The 21,623-nt window shown below is 43.0% G+C and overlaps 1 protein-coding gene across 1 annotated transcript in view; it reads left to right on the top strand.

Moving 5' to 3' along the window:
- The window catches only part of ptprdb (protein tyrosine phosphatase receptor type Db), a 168,477-nt gene that overhangs the window by 36,520 nt on the left and 110,334 nt on the right, over nt 1–21,623 (top strand). The window contains exons 3-4 of the mRNA XM_080464251.1: nt 19,695–19,771; nt 20,980–21,024. The gene's annotated coding sequence lies outside the window, so the exon portion shown is untranslated. The remainder of the gene's footprint in view (nt 1–19,694; nt 19,772–20,979; nt 21,025–21,623) is intronic.

Raw genomic sequence — 21,623 nt, 5'->3', positions numbered from 1 at the left:
GCTCTGCAGATGACGAGTGGAGATCTTCCTTCGGGGCAGATCGCAGGCCCAACATGACCCATGGCAGTCGGTCGACCCAGTTGCTGTCAGTGAGGGTGGCTCGGAGAGCGGCCTTCATCGTGCGATGGAAACGCTCACACAGTCCATTGGCTTGAGGGTTGAAAGCCGTCGTCCGGTGTAGCTGCACCCCCAGGCCTTTAGCCACCTCTGTCCACAGCTCCGAGGTGAACTGGGAGCCTCTGTCCGAATTGACGTCCAACGGCATGCCGAACCAGGCCACCCAGGTGGATATGAAGGCGCCACCTCCGCAGATGTCGTCGATGCCAGAGGAACCACCTCCGGCCACCTAGTGGTCCTGTCCACCATAGTGAGGAGGTGAGTGAAGCCTTGAGAGGGAGGAAGTGGACCCACCAAATCCAGATGCACATGATCGAACCTCCTCTCAGGGATAAGGAACGGCTCCAGGGGGGCTTTGGTGTGACGGTGTACCTTGGACCGTTGACACGCCACACAGGAGGCCGCCCAGCTCCTGACGTCCTTCTTGAGGCCTGGCCAGACGAACTTTGCCCCCACCAGCTTCACGGATGCTCTTACACCCGGATGCGATCGAGCATGAACCGCATCAAAAACCTGCCGTCGCCAGCCAGCAGGTACCATGGGGCGGGGCTGTCCGGTAGACACGCCACAGAGGAGTGTGGTCCCACTGTCATGGAAGACCACATCCTGCAGCCGTAACCCTGTGGGGGCTGTCCTGTAGGCCTGGATGTCACAGTCAGTCAGCTGGTCGCTGGCCATGGCAGCATAGTCCACTCCAAGGTGCACAGAGTTCACGTGTGCCCTCGGCCACAGCATTGTTTTTTCCAGCTACATGCCGAATGTCTGTGGTGAACTCTGAAATGGCAGAGAGGTGGCGCTGCTGCCGCCCAGACCAGGGCTCCGAGGTCTTGGACATGGCGAAGGTGAGGGGCTTATGGTCCACAAAAGCAGTAAACTGCCGGCCTTCCAACAGAAACCTAAAGCGACGTATGGCGAGGAAAAGAGCCAAGAGTTCTCTGTCAAATGTGCTGTACTTCCTCTCATTGTCACGCAGTTGTTTGCTGAAGAATGCCAGAGGCTGCCAGGCTCCAGCCACCCACTGTTCACATACTTCCCCCACTGCATAGTCCGAGGCATCGGTGGTGAGCGCTACCGGTGCGGTTGGAGATGGGTGGGCGAGCATGGCAGTGTTGGAGAGCGCAACCTTGGCCTTCTGGAAAGCCAGGATCCTTTCTGGGGACCAGTCCACGTCCTGCTTGGCCTTCTTGCCCCTCAGAACTTCATACAAGGGACGCATCAAGTGAGCTGCATGTGCGATGAAGCGGTTATAAAAGTTCACCATGCCCAGGAATTCCTGCAGTCCCTTTATGGTTCTCGGACGTGGAAAGGCAGTGATCGCTTCCACCTTAGCCGGTAAGGGCACCACTCCCCGTGAGGATACATGGTGGCCCAGAAACTCAATTTCTGATAGTCCAAAGCAACACTTAGCTGGGTTCACAATCAGCCCATGCTCATTAAGTCTCTCAAAGAGCTGCCGCAGGTGTAACAGGTGCTCTGCAGGTGAGGCGCTGCCCACTAGGATGTCATCCAGATATGTGAACAGGAAAGGCAGTCCCCTTAACACGGAGTCCATCAAGCGCTGGAATGTTTGTGCTGCACCTTTTAGTCCAAACGGCATCCGCAAAAACTCAAAAAGTCTAAATGGCGTGATCACTGCAGTTTTGGGCACATGCTGCGGATGAACTGGTACCTGGTGGTAGCCTCTTACCAAATTCTCCTTGTAAAAAAATCACATTTCCTGTCAGGTGGACGGAAAAGTCTTGGATGTGTGGAACGGGGTACCGATCATGTGCGGTAATATTGTTGAGGCGCTGGAAATCCCCACAAGGCCTCCATCTTCCATCTGATTTCGGAACCATGTGCAAAGGTGAGGCCCACGGGCTGTCAGAGCGCCGCACAATCCCAAGCCGTTCCATAATGGCAAACTCTTCTTTAGCGATTGCCAGCTTAGCCTCACCCAGCCGGCGAGGGCGAGCAAACACCGGCGGCCCAGTCGTGGGGATATAATGTTCCACTCCATGCTTGACAATGGAGGCTGAGAAGGTAGGGACCGTCAGTTCGGGAAACTCAGCCAGAAGCTGCTGGTACACATCCCCTGAAGCTAAGATATTGGCGAGGGACACCGCCTCCCCCTTCCCCAAAGTGCAGGAGTAAGAGGAGAACGAGACGGCGTCCACCAGGCGGTGATTCGACATGTCCACTAATAGTCCTTGAGCGCACAGGAAGTCTGCTTCCAGGATGGGCACAGACACAGCAGCCATGACAAAATCCCATCCGAACTGACGGCCATTGAATCCCACAGTCACGAACCTGGTGCCAAAGGTGCGGATGGGAGTCCCGTTAGCGGCATCCAGAGGCGGCCCTTTCCCGCCGCTCGCGACGTCGGTGAAGGAGACGGGGATGATGCTCCGCTGCGCTCCGGTATCCACGAGGAAACGCCTCCCGGATACAGTGTCTTTAATAAACAGCAGCTTCCCGGTGTTCCCGGCGCTCACAGCTGCTATCGAGCGCCGGGTCTGGCGTTTCCCTGCACAGAGAAGGAGCAGGGTGGCGTGCAGCGCTGGGCTCTGCTCCCGAAACGCCGGTGGAAGAAACACAGCTGGACGTCTTTCTTGAGTCGATCCGTAACTGCCCCGACCGCCGCCTGCGCTTCCTCCTCCGGCTGGTTTCCAAGCTGCGCCGGCAGAACTGTTTGCCCTCCGTACGACCGCGACGCGAGCAGGATCCTGTCAGCCTCTTCCGCCAACCCACGATAGTCTTTAGTGCGCACGAGCGGAGAGCTGGCCAGAGCGGTGCGCACCTGAGCAGGTAGTTGACGCAGGAACAGCTGGATGAAGAGGAACTCAGCGTCACCTGATCCCCTCAGCGCCAACATGTTATCCATCAGCTCCGTGGGTTTGCTGTCTCCCAAGCCGTTGAGAGAGAGAAGGCGCTCCGCTTGCTCGGCGTCGGACTGCTGGAACAGCCGGAGGAGCTGAATTTTGAGCGCGGTGTATTTTCCGTGCGCCGGCGGGTCCCGAAGCAGCCCCATAACTCTGCGGGTGGTGGAAGAATCCAGCGCAGCGACGACGTGGAAGTATTTCGTGTCGTCTACCGTTACCCCTCGTAGATGGAACTGAGCCTCGATATGCTGGAACCACGGCTCCGGATCGTGCTGCCAAAACTCCGGCAGTTTGACAGCAGCGGCGTACACCGCGGGAGCTCCGGCTCCCGCGCCGCCGGCGATTGCACCGCTGCTGGTTTCAATAGACATGTTCAAATGTCAGGGTCACCAATGTGGAGGCTGGGAAAGATGAGACGGACGAAGGAGTCGAGTCGGCTTTCTTTATTGCCTCCAGCCACATGACAGTTCACCTGTCAAACATCTCTCCTCTGGTGCGTCACAGCACTTCCTCTTTTGACCCTTCCCATCACCAACACACCCCCGCACGTCACCGACACACCCACTTCATTCTGCTTGGGAGAACCTCCCTCAAGGTGCACACCACAATATATTGTATATATTATAACTGACTATGCCCAACTTTAGTGTCAGTGAACAAATAATCACATAGATTTTTATTAAATCAAGTTACTGATGCATTTTTGCAAGAATATTTACTTTATAACTAAACGCTACTCTTTGCTTCAATACGGTCCAACATTATATTCAGCATGGTTCAGCTAAACTAACAGTGAAATATCCTTTTTAAATCATCATCACAGTTTAATAAACTTGAGCCAATCCATTCAGTGGGTTCAAAGCTGTTGTAGTAAAATAAAGAGTGGATAAATTGTTCTTTATCATGTAGTAATGAGCTGCGCAGTCTCCATCTCAAAAACTGATATTTAATCAAGCATTTCCTTTATTTATTGTGCATTGCTGATTAGAAGATAGGAAAATAACACAAAACTGATTGATGTGGAATAAATGTATTTTTATGCAAAATAAAGTAAACAGTTTTAATTACACTCAACTTTTTTTTTCTCAAAGAGAAATCAAACAACTGGCGAGCTACGCCAACAAATCTCAAAGTGAAAACCGCAGAACAACGGAAAAGCTAAGCCGTCACATAACTGAGGGACATTATACAGCAGTTTTGCGTTTGGGTTTTTTGGAGGGTGATTACCAAAGAGAATCAGCCTTTAAACATTGTTCTGCTCTCTTCAAGTTTGAAGCATTTCTGTGGCTCTTTATGGTTTCGCTTTTCCTGTCTTTTACCCGAATATTGAATCATTTGCGCATTCAGAATCTACAGCATGTGTGGATCTCTTAAGTTTTCTTTGTAAAGCAACTTTTCCTTTTAAAATACACAAGGGCCTCAATAAAGTCCCCCCCTACATCAAATCACTGTTTGCTAAAGTGGTTGAACAAAATACTTTTTTGCACGTTGTGTTCATTGGTAAACTTTATATATGAAGATTTAACATCCCCTGCAAAGTGTTAAGTAGTTTTCCCTTTTGTTGTTCGATCTGCAACACACGGCCCTTTCTATCAGAACCAGCATACCTCATGTAGGAATTAGCACTCCAGGAACTCACCTGGTGAATCGGACCATACCAGTGACCTCTGACCATACATGACCCTGTTGCGGTTTCACTGCATTTCCTTCCAGGAACGTCCCACGGCACTTACCCAATCTTCTGGCCATCACAATTTAGGCCGTGTCACACTGGCTCAAATCTTCATGCTTTCTATTTCCTGCCCGATGAAGACAAAAAAGCTTTGTTTTGATTTATTCATCCATCCACTGCTCCACCATTCCACCCCTTTCTGCCAGTATTGCATTTTTTGTAGGTCATCTGCATAGTTAAGTAAAAACTAATTATATATATAGTTTTACTTATCATTTGTTTTGATAGTTTCTGCGTTGGTCAATAACCGAATGTCTTCCAGTAATGTAATGATTATGGACATTTTGAATGTAATTAAGCCACTAATGTAATAAAATAATACAATATTTTACAACTAGCATTGAGAGAGAATGCTGCATGTAGGTATCCTCAATACATGAGTATGATGACGATGCCCTCCACTATCCACCATTTATTTAAGATGAAAACTGCACAAAACTTGCACACACAAAAAAGAAGCTTTTATTTCCAGGTAATACAGTCCAATTTGTGTCACATTATTGGCATTATTATTGGATTTTCTTTTAATGCTACTCCTTCATGTAATAACTTATTTGTTTTCCCCATTATTCTAGTATTAGTATCCATTATTCTCTCTTACGCTATAGAGAAAATGTTTTTTGATTGGCTTTATTATATTTAAAACGGCAAAAATGATTTGGCGAGCAGTACGTTATTGGCCATTATTGCGTTGTTGGTTGTTACATCCTATCTATTGTCTAGCAATGTCATAGCAAACTGTTTCTCTGGAGAAATGACAAAATGCCATCCATTCAGTCACACAAAAAACTTACAAAATCCATCTGTAAATTCAAACTGTACGCACGCAAACAGAGTTTGAATAAAAAAAAAGCACAATGTTCTTCATGAATATGAGGTATTTTGTGGGACATCAGATTATAAACTGTGGAGGGACTTTGAATGGAAAAATGTGAAACCAAAACATAAATAATCAAAAAATGGGTAAAAAAAAGAAATACCTCAAGGTTTAGAAACCAAAAAGTTAATTTAGGATCAAACTCTCTTATATGATATCTCTTTGCTCTGCTGTATGAAAGAACTTGTAGCAGTGGTTGGATCCCACAGGCTTTCTTTACATTCTGGCTGACTTTAGTGGGCAGTGGGTTGATAGTCGCTCCCTGTTCTGGAGGTGTATGAGAATTTTCTTCTTATGTGACTTCAAAATATATTTCTGGACTTTAACGTAAGTATATCCTCAGCCAATCAAGTGATTGTATCATATTCAGTTGAGTTATAACTGAAAAGAAATGTTTGACTTAAATTGCAGTACGAGTGCATTAATAGTCTTAAACCACCTTCTTTGTCTGCATGAGATGTGTCAGTGTCACCGTAACAGCTCCTCGCAGGTCAAGAACTTAAACAAAAGCCCACTGCATTAGGCAGTTACACTTTTTGGAGAAAAACAGGATCAAACATAATGGTATAGAAAATTATATAGCACTGGCAGATGTCATTCTGCATGATAATTACTGTACTTTTACCATTGAAACTTTGAGCATATTTTATTTTATTTTACCTAGTTCTTACAGTTTTATTTCTTCTCAAATACTTGCAGATCTGCATGGTAGTGCAGTGATTAGAGCTGGGGCGTCTTCAGCTTTTCACTTGAACAATAGAAATAATAACATCATTAAACAGTTTGAATCAAAATGATAAGTTTACATTATTTATTACTGAGGATAAATATAATGAATAATAAAGCCAATGATTATGCGGCGAACCAGATGAAAACAGTAGGATGAAATCCCCTCCGTGGTGAGACTCACATTCTCACTCCACCATTACAGACATTAAAACACAGACATGAAAAGAGGCATGAAAAACATTCCGTTACTCATACTTGGTACATCTTCTGTCATTTATCCTCCAAACAGCTGGTGTCAGCTGTCAATGTAGTTATCTTTACTCTGTCCTGTTCTGATCTATTCAAAAGGACATGGTCTGTATTAGTGTGCAATATTTTCTTTGTAAATATTTATGCATGCGTGGATTTATGTTCGAATTGTGTCGGGAAATAGATCAGTGGTCACTCAGTGTTGTCACATATATTAGAGAGGAGATGAAAAGGTAGGAATTAGCAAGCTAATGAATCTCGATGTCAGCTAATAGTGTTTTTTGGGGCTGTTTGAATAATTCTGCTTGATTAAAAAGTAGAACATTACTCCTGTGGCAGCTTCGCTGGCAATGAATTTTAAAGTTGGTGTGACAGGTAAGTCACACAGATATATGCGCAGATAAATATATGTGGAAAGGCGTAATGACTTCAGCTGGAACTGATCTACTTTGGCGTTTCGCTCTATATGTTCCAAACCGCTTTTAACAAGTTGTGCATTGTGTTTTGTTCATGATAAAAACTTGTTTACAGCTTTGGCTTTCATAGCTTCTCTCAGCAGGAGAAAGGTTAATGATCACATCCTGTTACAGACTGACAGGACACCTCCTCCTGTCAAGCACACACACACACACGCCAGCATGCAGACCATCAAACAAAACTCTATTTGTGTGTGTGTGTGTGTGTGTGTGTGTGTGTGTGTGTGTGTGTGTGTGTGTGTGTGTGTGTGTGTGTGTGTGTGTGTGTGTCACATGAAGATGTAATCAAGCATCTGCTTGTCCTCATTTTCCTCATCACTCGATCGGGGCCTTCAACTGCTCTTCACTGTCTCTCAACAAAAGAGACAATATGAGGCGGCTCCTGCCACGAATCTCATTGCTGTTGCTGATCAGGAAGAAAACCGAGCGAGTCCCCTCAGATCACGCTCCTTCACTTTGATGCAGTGTTTGAATCGGGCAGGTTTATCACGGCCCTTGAAAAATGGGGCGCAAATCAAAAATGAAATTACCGATTGGTGGACAGAGGTGTTCGGTGGGTGTGAAGGAGTGAACCGTAGAAAATGATTGCTGTTGTGTTCACTGGAAGAAGGCAAACAACTTAGAACGGGGGAAAAAAGTGAAAGTGACAACTCAAAAGCAACCAGAGGAAAGTGGAACTTTTTTTCTCTCCTAAAAAAATGGACATCTCTAAATCATGAAGCCTTTACAGTATCTCCTTCATTGTATTGACTCGAGCCACTTTATCTTTCTTCTCAAACACTCTCATCCGTTTTTTTTACACGCACATTCTTGTCAGGGGCTCTTTTCTTTCCGTCTTTTCATTCCCTTATTTTTGCAGCCATCCACCACTACCTGGGTTGTGTCTTGTCCACCTCTGTCTTCTCTCCATCCTAATTTCATTGCCAGTCTAGACAGTCTCAGCAGCAGGTGCTGAGGCTGGCAGAGGTGGAGGAAAAGAGGGAGGGATGGAGCGAGGTAGGAATGGAGGAAAGGAGCTGAGGGTGTAAGGACGCTCGAGCGAGAATAGACAGAGAGAGATTAATAGATCAAGTGGAGAGGCGTATGATGAAAGTTTAGAGGAGAGGAAAGGAAATGAAAGGAAAGGAAAGGAGAGGGATGGGTCAGGCGAAGGTAGGATTGGAGAGGAGAGGAAGGCTGGAGGCTGAGGGGTGAAGGGAAAGGAGAGATCTGAGTAAATCAGGTGAGGTGCTATACAGAGGAAAGAGGTGCGGAGGAGGCTATTTTAATGTAGGTGCTCAGGTGGGGGGAGAAGAAAGTGCCAGAGATGGAGGATGGGGGGGGGGGGGGGGGGGGGGGGGGGGGGGTAGTATGTGTGGAGAAAAAGGAGAGCATGTGGTAAAGAGAAAACCATTGGGGGAAGTGGGGGATGGTAAAGATGGAGTAGAAGAGTTGAGCAAGCCCAAGGTGGGGGCTAAGTGAGAAAGAGCGCAAGCACAAGGATGGATGGATAGACGTGTGGATGTGTGGATAGATGGATGGATAGATAGAGAAGGTGTTGGGGAGAGGATTGGAACAGTGTTGTGCTTTTACGGGAGGACACCGGCTGCAAGGAAGTGAGGTGGGTAATAAGGCCATAGCTCATTCCTATAGAGGTACGGGTGTGTGTGTGTGTGTGTGTGTGTGTGTGTGTGTGTGTGTGTGTGTGTGTGTGTGTGTGTGTGTGTGTGTGTGTGTGTGTGTGTGTGTGTGTGTGTGTGTGTGTGTGTGTGTGTGTCTCAGACAGTCTGTGTGCACAAGTTGTGTAGCAGAGAGGGAGCAGCCTCTATCCTATTAGTGACTACCTCTCACTGGATGACTTATATGCACCTCGTTTTTCAGCGACTGGATGACAGCAGAAGCTCAGGAAGAAACAAACACATGTGCGTTCACACACACACACACACACACACACACACACACACACACACACACACACACACACACACACACACACACACACACACACACACACACACACACACACACACACACACACACACACACAGCCGTGCAGCCACAGGAGCAGTGACAGGAGAAATCTGCTTCTCCACCCTGATGAGGGGGGAGAATCAGTGCGCAAAATAATAATTGCTCATAACAAAGTAGGAGTTTGTACAATTGGATGAGAGGACAGTGTCACATTTTCATGTTGGATCTCAGTGAATTATGCAGTCGGCAAAGTTACTTCACAACTCTAATGAATCAGTTGTTGCATAAGTCATAAAGAATTTTATTTACTAATTAGTAGTATTAATCACAAAGATAATCAGTTATATTATTCATTATTCAGCGCAGCGCTGTCCCTAATGCTCTATTTAAAAAAAATCTATATCACTATATACCTTTTTTAACTTTCTGTATTTAACTGAAACAAGAGAAAGCTATTTTAGTTTGCATTTTTAAAGCATCCGCTGACGCTGAACAACATGTTGGCCAACACTTTCAAATAAATGATGGTTTTTTTGTTTGTTTCTTTAAATTGTGAATATCAGTATCGCAAAAGCTAAAGTGTGACACGTAAATGAAACTTCTGTGAGACGTCACAGCTCACACCAGCTGCAAAGACCAAGCTCTCCTTATTAGGAATCACCTCTTTTGAACAACTCAGCGTGCTCTCAGCATTCACCACCTTGTTTAAGCTCTCTTTCCAAAAAATGAATAAGTGAATAAAACATTTTTCGACAGGTTGGTGACCAATGCAAGAGAAATTGTGAATCAAATGAAAGTCAGAGTATACGAACCTGGCAATACAACCGCTTCGCTTTTATTTGAAAAAAATTGAGCTTTATTCTTTTTTTCTTTTTTTTTTTATTATTGTATGTAGTGAGCGCTTGTGGGCACATTCTTTTGTGTTGGCAAAAGGTTGTCCAACAAAATGAACTCAATGTGAGCAAAGGAAAACTGATGACAAATGTGAAGGTTTTAACAAAACACAAACATTTATAAATACTTACCTACAGGTCAGTTTAAAGATTAAAGATTACATGATCAATTCCAAACTATCCGTGGAGAGAAATAAAACGGAGTTAATAGATGCAGACTGGAAGCAGTATTCTATTGAAACCGAGTAGCATTTTGGCTTTTATTAAAGGTTACAATCATATAGAGTAGAAATGACTTTAATGTGTGGCCTCACAGCGTTTTTCAGACTGTCCCTCAGGAAAATAGATTATCTGCTTCAACAGTGCTAGAAAAATGGTGTTTGTTTTTTTTATAGCGGTGTTTAAAGAATGTTAAAGAACAGGGAACCTAAAATAATCTTTAAAGTCAACTTGATAGTTTATTTATGTGGTTGGATGGTTGGTTAGTAATGGTAGGGTTTTTAATGCAATATGTATGATATATCTTCTCCCCACTTCTTACCATTTCCTTTGTACAGTGAAACCAATTTCCAGTACCTCGCAAAAGGTTTTAGATAGACGCCCAATTTTGGTCTGGATTCGCATTTTCCTGCTGCTTAAGAATAAAGTCTCTATTTGAAATTAAGCTTACTTTGCTGCTTTTTTTTCTTTTTCTTTTTTTTACATCTGTCTGACATGTTTGCACGGCGCTGTGGTATGAATCATCTCTCTGCCCGATGTGAAAAAAAGAAAAAAGAAACAATCCTGGATTGGAGAAAGGAAAGTTGATGTACTCGCTGGATGCTGACTCAGGTAGTCAAGTGTTCCCCTGGAAAAAGCAGGACCTGCTCTGAGCCTGGAAGCAGATCACCTTCTGTTCAGCTAACAACCCCGTGCACTTACGGTGGGTGTCTGACTCCTGTATAATCAGTCGCTCCGGGGAATTTTGTAATTGCACAATATTTAATAAAATCCCTTGCCGTCTTGCGAAGGCTTGCAAATTTAACCAGTACCCTACACTTTCACTTCAGAAATGCACTCAAAGTCCCTTTTAACATTTCTGGATTCTTTGGGCAGAAAAGCCACCAGGGAAACCGTTTTGGTTTATACCAGTGGAGGCTTGGGATCTCGCTGCACACATACACACATGAATACACACGTATGCACTGAAAACATCTTTTCAATCTGGTCTTGTCCTTTCGAGTGAAAGTTCATTTGTGTTATTGTAATTTACCATTTCCATGGTGACATTTTCTCCCGAGAATGAAGAGTGACCCCATCAGACTCCTCACCCGCCAGAGTCCAAGCACACCCAAGGACTAATGGTTTAGAGAAAGGGGATATCAGAAACCATCCCAATAATTTGAGTCATTTTAATTAGATTTATGCATATTCTACCCTGTGAAGAATTTGGGGCATCGGTATCAGTGAGAGGGGGGGGAGGGGAAAAATAAGAGGGAAAGGGAAAATGGGTCACTTTCGCAGTGGGACTGCCAGGCTTCATTAGGAACTCCTTTTGCAGTCATTCTGTGGCCATTCTCATTCTGCCCCAGCTTTCCCATTCAACACTTGTGGGAATCCAATATCGCCGTAACATTTCTGACCTTGTCAAAAGCAAGAAATAAGCGGGTGTCGGGTCAACTTGGGTGCCACCCACCACCACCACTGATGACATTCTGCCACCCTTTCTCTATTTATCCTGCCCAAATTAACGCGTCGTCTCACTCGCCTTCGGGAGGGAAATGTCAGGTGCGTCTTAGCCCCGCAAAAACTTTGCAGGCGCTTAGTGAAAAACGATGTGCCCCGTTGTCTTTGTCGGCGGAAGACTTAAGATGTGAGCGCTGAGCTAATTTGATGTTAACTGTGCAAAGGAATTGGATGTACTGTGTAGTTTTGTCTTTCAAGGGTGATAGCTGAACAGATGGAGGAGGGCAAAGTTATGTCAAAGTTTTTCACACTTTAGAAGTTCTTCTTCCCTCTTATATCTCATTTGCCCTTTCTCATTTGCCATAACTCTCCATATCTGCCCCTCTTTTCATCACAGCATAACTCTTGTTCATATTTCTAACTTCCCCTCAGTGGCGTCGACACTTTCTCTCACTTGTTTCACTCCTTCAGTCATTCGCTCTCTTGGCCCCGAGCACCGCGGAGTCTAATATGTCTTTAAAAGTAGGACACCACTGAGTAATTTGTTGCACCTACCCAATGATAATTCAGAATTGTCACCATATATCCATGACTACAGGGCCACCCCGAGCACGCCGTAACATCTGCCGCACAGGAGAAAAGTCATTGAGATTTTCCAAGTGTTAAATAGCATTTGAAAAAAAATAGGATTAATTCACAAAGGCATGACACCGTTTCACAGCGGGGATGTTTGTACCCTTTTGTGGAAGATGATGTCATTTCACTGCCATTACATGGAATTAACTGCACGTTAGATTGCTTACAGCTTCCCTCTGTTGTTGTTCTTCGTTCCACTAACTGTGAAAACGTTGGATTTTTAATTTTCTGCTTTTTTTTTTTCTTTCCTTTTTTTCTTCACACGAGACAGAATGTTAAAGATCACGACTGCTTTATTGTGACTTTATGAAACACCTTTTGTGTCAGCAGAACAAAACAGGCCAGTTATGTGATTTTTCACGTTGTGTCATTGGCTATGATTTGGATTTTTTTTTTGTTAAAACTTCAAACCGAAGGTGGACAGTTAAAGGAAAGTTGGCATTAAAAGCCTTAACAGGTCTAAAAAAGAGACGGCGCCCTCCCTATTATGTGTTTATTTCTCGACTCTTTTTTTTTTCCAAACAAAATGAATATAATTTGCATTGGTGGCACAACAATCACAAATATTTTTCTAAAGATGATATATCCAACTTGTGAGTAGAAGACAGATTAGGAAGAGTCCACATTCAATCGTTTTCCTTCATCTGTTCTTCTGTATTTGTGGTTGCATTTTATTTAAAAAAAATTTATCAGGAATAACTGGAAAAAATTAGATTTGGTTATTTTTTTTTCAGATTTTTCTTTGAAGTGCAAAAATAAATGATTTCAGTTTCTATGACATTTCCATGGTCTTGTTATTATTTCAAGGCTGTTTTAACTTTTCCTACCTGCTGCTGTTTGTTAACTGACCTTTTTGATGGGGTCTAATTATCTTTGGTTGTATTCAGTTCATATCTGGCTCTGCTTGGCTCTTGCTCACACCAAGCATTATTATAAATGTATTTATTTTTTATTTTGTTTGTAAAAAAAAAAAAAAAAAAACTTCAAAGTACTATGCATTTTCATATATGATCCTGTAACTTTAGAATATGTCTGTGAGTGACAAGTAGATATTCAAGCAATTACAGTACACACAAAGGCTTTCGCAGCATATTTTTGGGTTTTCGCCTGAGCTCATTTCTGATAAGTCAATACCGTCATGTTTTTTTATTTGACTTCTCAAATTGCAGGACTGGATGATGACAGGAAAACAGGCTATTTAATTAGGAGCTGTGATACTCAGAACATCCAGTCACTGTATTAAAGTCTCAACGGCGGCAACAAAGTAGGCTGCAGCAGAGTACGTGATGTAACCGCCTGTCAGCCATGTCTTTGTAGTTATTGTCAGTGGCAGCAGGTGAAACAACAGTTCCTCTGCAGGTTTGATGCAGGTGAAAACCTATGCAGTGGTGTGCAGCTCATGTAAAGATGTGTGATTAATACAAAAATAAAAGCAGGAATGACTTCAAAACTACAGTATTTAACATTTTAATCCGGGACATTCAAAAAAACAATCTGAAATCAATATTCGAAATCACTAAGTCTTGTGCAATTAACAACATAAATATTGATGCTCTGTAATACCACAGTGTAACAAAAAATAAATAAAAAATTCTAAATCACTTCTTGAAAAGGTTAATCATTAGGCCGAGTTATATTTGTGTGTTTAGAAAAAGGAGAAAGTAAAGGTATTGATTAAAATAAAAATCCATAGCCCAGTAATTTAACTGATTGGTTGATTCAAACAAATGCACGTGTGAAAGAGGGGAGGGGAAAAAAAAAAGGGAAGAGGTTTCATCTAAAACTTTTGGTAAATATAGCAAGATGACAGAAACTGGCCATCTTTTATCAACAAGGTCTCAGGCAGGCAGAAATATTGCAATAGACAGCCGCTTCCAAATGTCCTGTCCCTGCAAGGTTAGGAAATTCAGTGTTGGGGTGACAGGAAACTCACATGAGATGACTCCCGAAATTAAAAGTTTGCAGCAACACCATCAGCTCAGAACTGGCAGCAAGCAGCGCAAGTCTGGAGCATCCATCACCAATCCCAGTGACATCTGGTCCGAAAGAAGATGTGTGTGGAGGTTTTTATGGAAGAAGAGCCATCCCTCATTTGTGGAAGCAAAGCCAATATTTGAGAGGGCAGTTTCTTGTTGAGTGTTGAAAGAATAACATAATCACAATATCATCTGGTTTTTCAGTTGCATGTCTCCAAACAGAGTTGGGGAAATGTTGAAAACTACCGAACGACTCAGAAGTATTGGCAGGTTCTTTCTCACCACGCTGTATTATCGGCGAGCTGTTCCCAGTTGGTCTCACGTTATTTTCTTACAATCCCAAACACATTGCCAGAGTCAGAATGAACTATTTTAGAGGGAACTACCGGCTACAGATGGTTTGGTCCCCACGGAATACAAATCTCAAATCATGGAGTCAGTCTGGGATTACTCGAAGTGACAGAAGCAACTGAGACGGAAGAAGTGTGGCAAGTTTTCCAGAGTGCTTGAAACAATCTGCCTGCCAGGAAGCTTGAAAAACTGTGTGCGTGCGCAGCGCAGAGAATTGGTGTCGTTTCAAATGGAAATGGTGGTCACATTAGAAATCGATTTGATTTAGGACTTTTCCGTTTTCTCCGCTTTGCTAATTGCTATATTTAAAATAAAATATATATATATATACATTCTGATAAAACATCCTCACTAGCTCATCTGTCTGAAATGTGTACAGCCGTGCTCCTGTTGTTCTCTCTTGGATGAGTTTTGCAGGTAAATGTACGTTTGAGCATCCCTGAAAAAGAAAAGACAATTTACTTTCTTTCTTTTTTTTCTTTTTTTTAATTTTATTGAGTTCCAACTCCCATGACGTTCACTTTTTGTGGGTTGAATCAGTGATGTTCTTAATGCTTTATTGGGTGAGTGACCATATTTGGTAACTTCCTCATCCAATTCTGTTTCTTCCAAACTAACAATGAATTGATGTCATTGACAGATGGCATGTAAAAATAGCAGCACATTGACAATGATGGTATCGCTGTAGGATTTTTAGAAATGGCACAAATAATAACGAAGCATGACACTTATCCTTAAAAGTTCCTCATGAAAAGCACCTTTTAGGGCACAACACCAGTTACTACCTCCTGCAAATATATGTATATACAGTATATATAAGTAGAAATACTTGACTATTAGGAAGTAATACTCTGGGCTTTTAAATCCATATGTGCAGTTCCTTAAATGATGACATACCTTTCATTTTTGTTTTCCATTTTCTTCTGTAATACCCTAAACAAAAACACTCAGTGCTATTCGCTTCCATTTTTTTCCCCATTCTTTTATTTTATACCACCGTAAATCGGTCATCTAATACCTGCACTATATGTTATAGTGGATGACGAGGGGTAGAATTTCCATAAGTTCAGTGGATCTACTTACTCATTTTGAGTATCAACTTTGTCTTCCTTTTTTTTTTCTTTTGGGCCTTGTATATTGCTGATATGTTACTCTAATAATAAAAAATTAAAAGCTGTGATTGATGTTTTTAAAATATCAAGAATTGTGACACCCAACAAGTGATATTAGATGAATTTGGACATCTTTAGGAACATTTGTTGAAAATAACACAGTAATACTGAATCAGGTGGGTCAACAAGATTTCTTGAAGAAATCCAGTGAGAAATCTATACTATTCAGTCATATTTGTAAGTTCAAAATCCTGGAATAAGTGTGATTTTCAGTGTTATGGTTTGCTGATTTTATCATAAATTCATTTCACGTGATGGTGTTAATGTTTTGTTTTCTAATAGATTTTTTACGTTTACTATAAAATTGACCTTTGGATTACAATATTTCCCACTTATTTCCTTCTTCTTTGTCATCCATTGTTTCTCATAGACAGGCTGTTGGAGGAGTGAAGGAAGTGAAGGATATGTATTACAATTGTATCAGAATAATCTGTGCTTCTCTGTAGGCTGTTTTTAATCTTAAGTATTCCGGGCCACTTCTGAAGACTCAGTAGAATTACACGAGTGTTTGTGCATTTATCTCGTATCCTCTCAAAAGGCTTAATCATCCTCGAGGGGGCAGATTAGATGCCTATCACTTTGTGGAAATGTTTAAATGTTGGAGATATGCACTCGACTTGTAAACAAGTTCAAGTTGTTTACACAAAACGGTGTCATGCCGCGCTGAGAGTCCCCTGTTGCCAAGTTGACCTGCAATGATCTCCACAACATCCTGGGCAAATTTTGATCAGCGCTGTAATACATACCTCGAAGGAGTAAACATGTTTACAGACCCAAATTTGCTGGTTGGATTTTAATTTTATTTTTTTCTTCCGTTGGCATATCAACTTAAAGTTACTCTTCCAGGGAAAAAAAAGCTTTTCCCATAAAAAATATCACGTCTGCACAGAGAATAAACCAATACATGAAAACAAGACCATTACCACTCGTTTCCACATATTTCCGAGCCACAGTTGCTCAAATCGATCACATTAAGTCGATATGTTTACAAACAAAGTGGAATGTGTCACCATCAAACTGTGTTGTTTTGGGTTTTTTATTGCTCACGTCATGTTCGGAAACTTGCTGCATGGGTTTTGGAATATCAAAGATGGTGCCGCAGCAGCTCCACCAACATCTGACTGATTTAGCGGGGGAAAAAAAGCCGGACTGTCTCAAAGAAAAGAGTATTCAAGCCTCGAGCACAGTCTTAAATGTTGTGAATCTGATCGTTAATCGGTTTTCCAGTGCAAATGGAGATCAAGTGTACAAAGAGGATCTTGATTTGGGAATCTTTGTTGACCTCAAGATGTCAACAAACCAACGTAATGACAAACTTCCTTCAGAAAGGTTTTGACAACGTACATCAACAACTAAAACTAGCTCCAAAATGTATTGTTTTTCCCATTTGGATTCTACTAGAGTAACTTTAAAACATTTCCCACTAAACGGCCACGGTAAGACGAGGTGGTGGAAGCCAGAGTGCGGCTTGAGGCGTCTGGAGATACAGTTTTGTAGGTAATCATGTCAGTGTTATGGGTGGCCTGAGCGTGACACTACATTCAAAATAGGTTTAACGGACGGACATCTGATGCCCACTCTGCTGCCCTGCTTACCCACTTGCCTTGATGTTGAGTCCAGTTGACAGAGGCCTAAGAAGAGAGTTTCACACATGCTGAGTGAAGCCAAACCAAAGTGAGTCGAGTTCCACTGAGCTGCCCTGGTTAGGGTTAGACATCAAAAAATTATCTGGGCCATTGCCGCGCAGATCCGTGCAGAAATAGTTTGGTTCATGGTGTGAAAAGAGTGTGTGAAAAGCACTTCAGTGACCTAAATAATTCGCCGCTTTGCCCCGAATCGTTTCCGCCACCGGCAGAAACCTGTAAGGTGATGTCCAGACGCAGCACCTCGAGATGAATTCCCTTCAAATTACTATCAACATTTTGACTCTCACTGAATAGTCACTTCAGCCATTAACATAAAAAGGGCTTCAAAGGCTGCAATGAAAGGGCTCCCATGGGAGTCCTCACTGAAATTCAAAGCAGCCAAAATGGGTTGCAGGCAGGCGTTCTCCATGGGTGCCACATCATAACACAAAAATCTGTGAGGAATCTTCAGTTGCACTGTGTCCACTACTGCAGGATAAACAGAGCTCGTCCTCGCTTATTGTGCTGTAAACCGAAATTGCTTGCACCAACATGAGCTTTCCAAATGATCTAGTTTCCAGACTCTTCCTCTCTGCACAAAGCTGCCGAGGCTTTAATTACTTCTGCTGGGCCAGCACAGGTGAAGCACATTCTCACTAACAAGGTGGTTTCCAACCAGGGAGCGCCGAAACCCAACAGGAAAAATAACGTGATGGAGAGGAAAACTGGTGCCCGCAATGGAGGGGTAACTGATGCTTATAATAATCCTCTACCCAGCTGATTTCTCCAGCCATTGTCAGATCATTACAGAAGAAACATGGTGCAAGTGGAGAGGAATGGAGAGAGAGAGAGAGAGAGAGAGAGAGAGAGAGAGAGAGAGAGAGAGAGAGAGAGAGAGAGAGAGAGAGAGAGAGAGAGAGAGAGAGAGAGAGAGAGAGAGAGAGAGAGAGAGAGCGAGAGAGAGATGTGTCATCAACTGAAAATAAAGTGTGAACTTGTTTTCACACGTGGCGCGCATCCATTTGCCACAGTGCACGTATATGCAAGCCAGAACGGCACTAAGATCCATCACGTCTTACACAGATCATCAGAGGCAGGCGAAGAAACACATTCTTCAGATGGCTTCTGATAACATTATGTAAGTGCTCTTAGGACCTCAAAACAACTACTATTTACAGGTCAGGGGAAGCAACAGTAAGGATACATATCCTGGTTTTCACTCGCAATTAAAGCTCTCATTATCTTTACATTGTAAGATCCTGCTGTTAATGTATGCTGCCATCATCGTCTATGTCTTTGTATGCAAGTCGATAAGCGGCACAAAAGCAGAAGTGAGGTAACAGCACAGACTAGTGGAGACTCTTCGGTATGGCATCCTTCACATTCGCTGAGGACAGATTCAATTTAATCTCCCTGATGAGATTAATAGTGGGGGAAAAAAATCAATCTTGTTATTTTTGCTGTGTAATATTATAACTCTGGTTTGGATGCTGCACACAGGAAATTGTGGTGTACTTCAAATAAAAGATGAATGATTTTATACTTGATTGATCTGATTTTGTTTTCCACTTGGATTTCAAATTTGTAATGGTTGCATAAGAATTACAGAGGGTAAAACGCAGATTTAACAAAAAATAACAGTAGATGTACGTATTTCATTAGGGACATATTCTTGATTCCTCTTCAACACTGAAGTGATTTTGTTTCTGATATGACTTGGTGCACTGTGCTGCACTCCATAGATGGCAGAGGAATTCTGGATAATGACACCGGGTCACTGCAGTCCCAAAACATGGAAGAATAGAATTTAAAGTGTGTGTGTGCTTGTGTATGTGTGAGGGGAGGGTGTCAGGGTATATATGGCCTCTCTTTTTGCCTACATTTCACACACTTCTGTGCTAATATTCACACGCGTGTCCTAATGCAACCCCCTTTGATCTGTCAGAGGGTGTACTTATGATACTGAGGTGCTGTCTGCTTTTTCCACTCCAGCTGTTTCAGCCGCTCTTTCACTCGCTGCCTGTACGGCTTGTAAGTAGCTGGCATGGAAGCCTTAAAAGCCTTAAAAGCTCCCAATGTAGGGTTTGAGCCAGGGCTGTCCATTTGACCCAAACTGCTTTTTGGAACAACTCCGCTGCAGTGGCTGAATACAGGCTTCACATTGGAAGCTTCAATTTGAACACTGTGACACAAACACACACGCCAATTCAAAGGCAAGTGCAGAGACACAAACAGGGAACTTTCGTGAAAGCCAGCGTTGGCTTTAAGAGCATTGACTTCTAAAAGGCTGAGGCTTTATTGCTAATCCTTTTCTCTATTTTTTTCTTCCCCTCCTGTTCCCCGCCCTCTTTGCTTTCTCTCCTTGTCTCTTTTTCTATCTCGCAGGAGAATTCTGGGGAGATTTCTTGCTCTTTCATTGCTCAAGGATGAAGCAGCACAGCAGACCTGTGTACTAAAAACAGGTAAGCACTGATTACAATGATGACCTTCACACAAGACTTTTGCACTCATATGAACTTCGTCCCTGTACTGTTGAACGCAGACTTTCTTCAGGTTCCGTCAGGTTTGTGTACTATTTATAATGCTAAAAGACATTTCAAGAGAATGAAGAAAGAAATCTTATCTTTTTTTTTTCTTTTTTTTTTTAAGAAAAAAGAGAGTGAAGAAAATGCAAAGGGAGATTCATCCTGAGGGACAAGAAAGCACTGTCGACAGGATGAAAGTTTAACCAAACATTAGCTCCCCACAGGAGTGGCAAATCTGCTGCTGTGGATAGACTGAAGGAAAGACGTGCAAAGAGACAGACTGGCAGACAGGACAAGACAGTGCGGCGATCCCCAGCTGTTTTTAAAATGCTGCCTCTGATACATTATTGAATATGCAGCTCTCCAACGCCTCGCTGAGCTTTCCTCTCATGTTAGTGCTCAAGTTTGCATAGCGTCACCGTTCTAAATATAAAGCATTTGCTCACCCCTTTTCAGTTTGTTAAAAGATGCAGGGGCTGCACGTAGGCTGTGTGTGTGTGTTGCACTGAGTGCCACTTTCTCTTTTTTCTGTGTGTGTGTGCGTGCGTGCGCGTGTGTGTGACTCATTTTGGTAGCAAGCCTCTGCAATCTTCAAAAAACAAAAATAGATTTCATCAAACTCTTTGAAAGTATTGTTAGATGAGTACACTGAGGCAAGCTGAGTGCTTCAATGGGAGTCGGAAGTACTGTACCACTGAAGGAAGCAAGACGTTATCGAGGGGATTGATTTTGAATCTGACAGCAGGGGGAACACTGCAGGTTTAAGATGATCTACTGCAGCAGTGACTTCATTTGCGAAATTCACCTGCAGTTCTCGTTTCCTGATTTCAGCTTTCCAGGTTTAATAAATTCAATCTCAGTGGATGATCAGAGGTCAGCGTCCTGAGATTTTGTGTATGTGAAATACCGGCTGTCATCCACAGGTGGCAGCAGAGTAACATACTCTGTAACAATGTCTCTGAGGCAGCCCTGAGTACTCCCCTTTTCTCACCAAATTATCCTTGTAGGTACTTTACATCTGCATCGGTGTTTCTTTCTGAGAAAATCAGTTTTCCAGGTCAAGAAAATATGGGCAGAATATGTTTTGTGTTGATAAGTGTGCAGACAGTTGAAACATACATGAAAATTTTTTTACTTTCTTTCAGCTCCCACTTTCAAACTTCATGTTCCAGTATGAACCATGAGCCAAGGTAAGAAAGGAATCAAGTGTTTTGGTTGCTGTTTGGTGGTACATATACAACCGTATGCATGTGGAAGAGTGTGTGTCTGTTTTTCTGACAGATGTTGCGATGGCATGATTAGCCCCCTGGTTGCTCGTAGCTCTGTGTGAGGTTGCTATAGTGACTGTCGATTGAGTGTTGGGGAGGCCAGAGTGGAATATGAGGGTGCTGAGGATGAGGAGAGGGGGCGGAATAGGAAATGAAGTGCTTGGTGCCTCCGGCCTGTGTGTATGTGTGTATGCGTGCGTGCTTGTGTTTGTGTTTGTGTTTGTGTTTGTGTGTGCGCGCGTGCGTGCGTGTGTGATGTTTATGTCTGTTTGTTTGTGTATCTGTACAAAGAGCGCAGTATTGAAGAGACACTTGTCTGTGTAATTGGGAATTTGATCAAGATAACTCACTCAAAAACACAGTCAATCATGTCCTCATCCTCACACACACACAGACACACACACACACACACACACACACACACACACACACACACACAGACACAGGCACGCATGTTGTGTCTGCGTAGGAGCAACAGACACAGAGATCCTGTGATGGCTGCAGTGTGGGCTGAGGGTAAC

This window comes from Lipophrys pholis, assembly GCF_963383615.2.
Source record: "Lipophrys pholis genome assembly, chromosome: 5".
Lineage (NCBI taxonomy): Eukaryota > Metazoa > Chordata > Actinopteri > Blenniiformes > Blenniidae > Lipophrys > Lipophrys pholis.
This window is presented reverse-complemented; position numbering and strand designations above follow the sequence as displayed.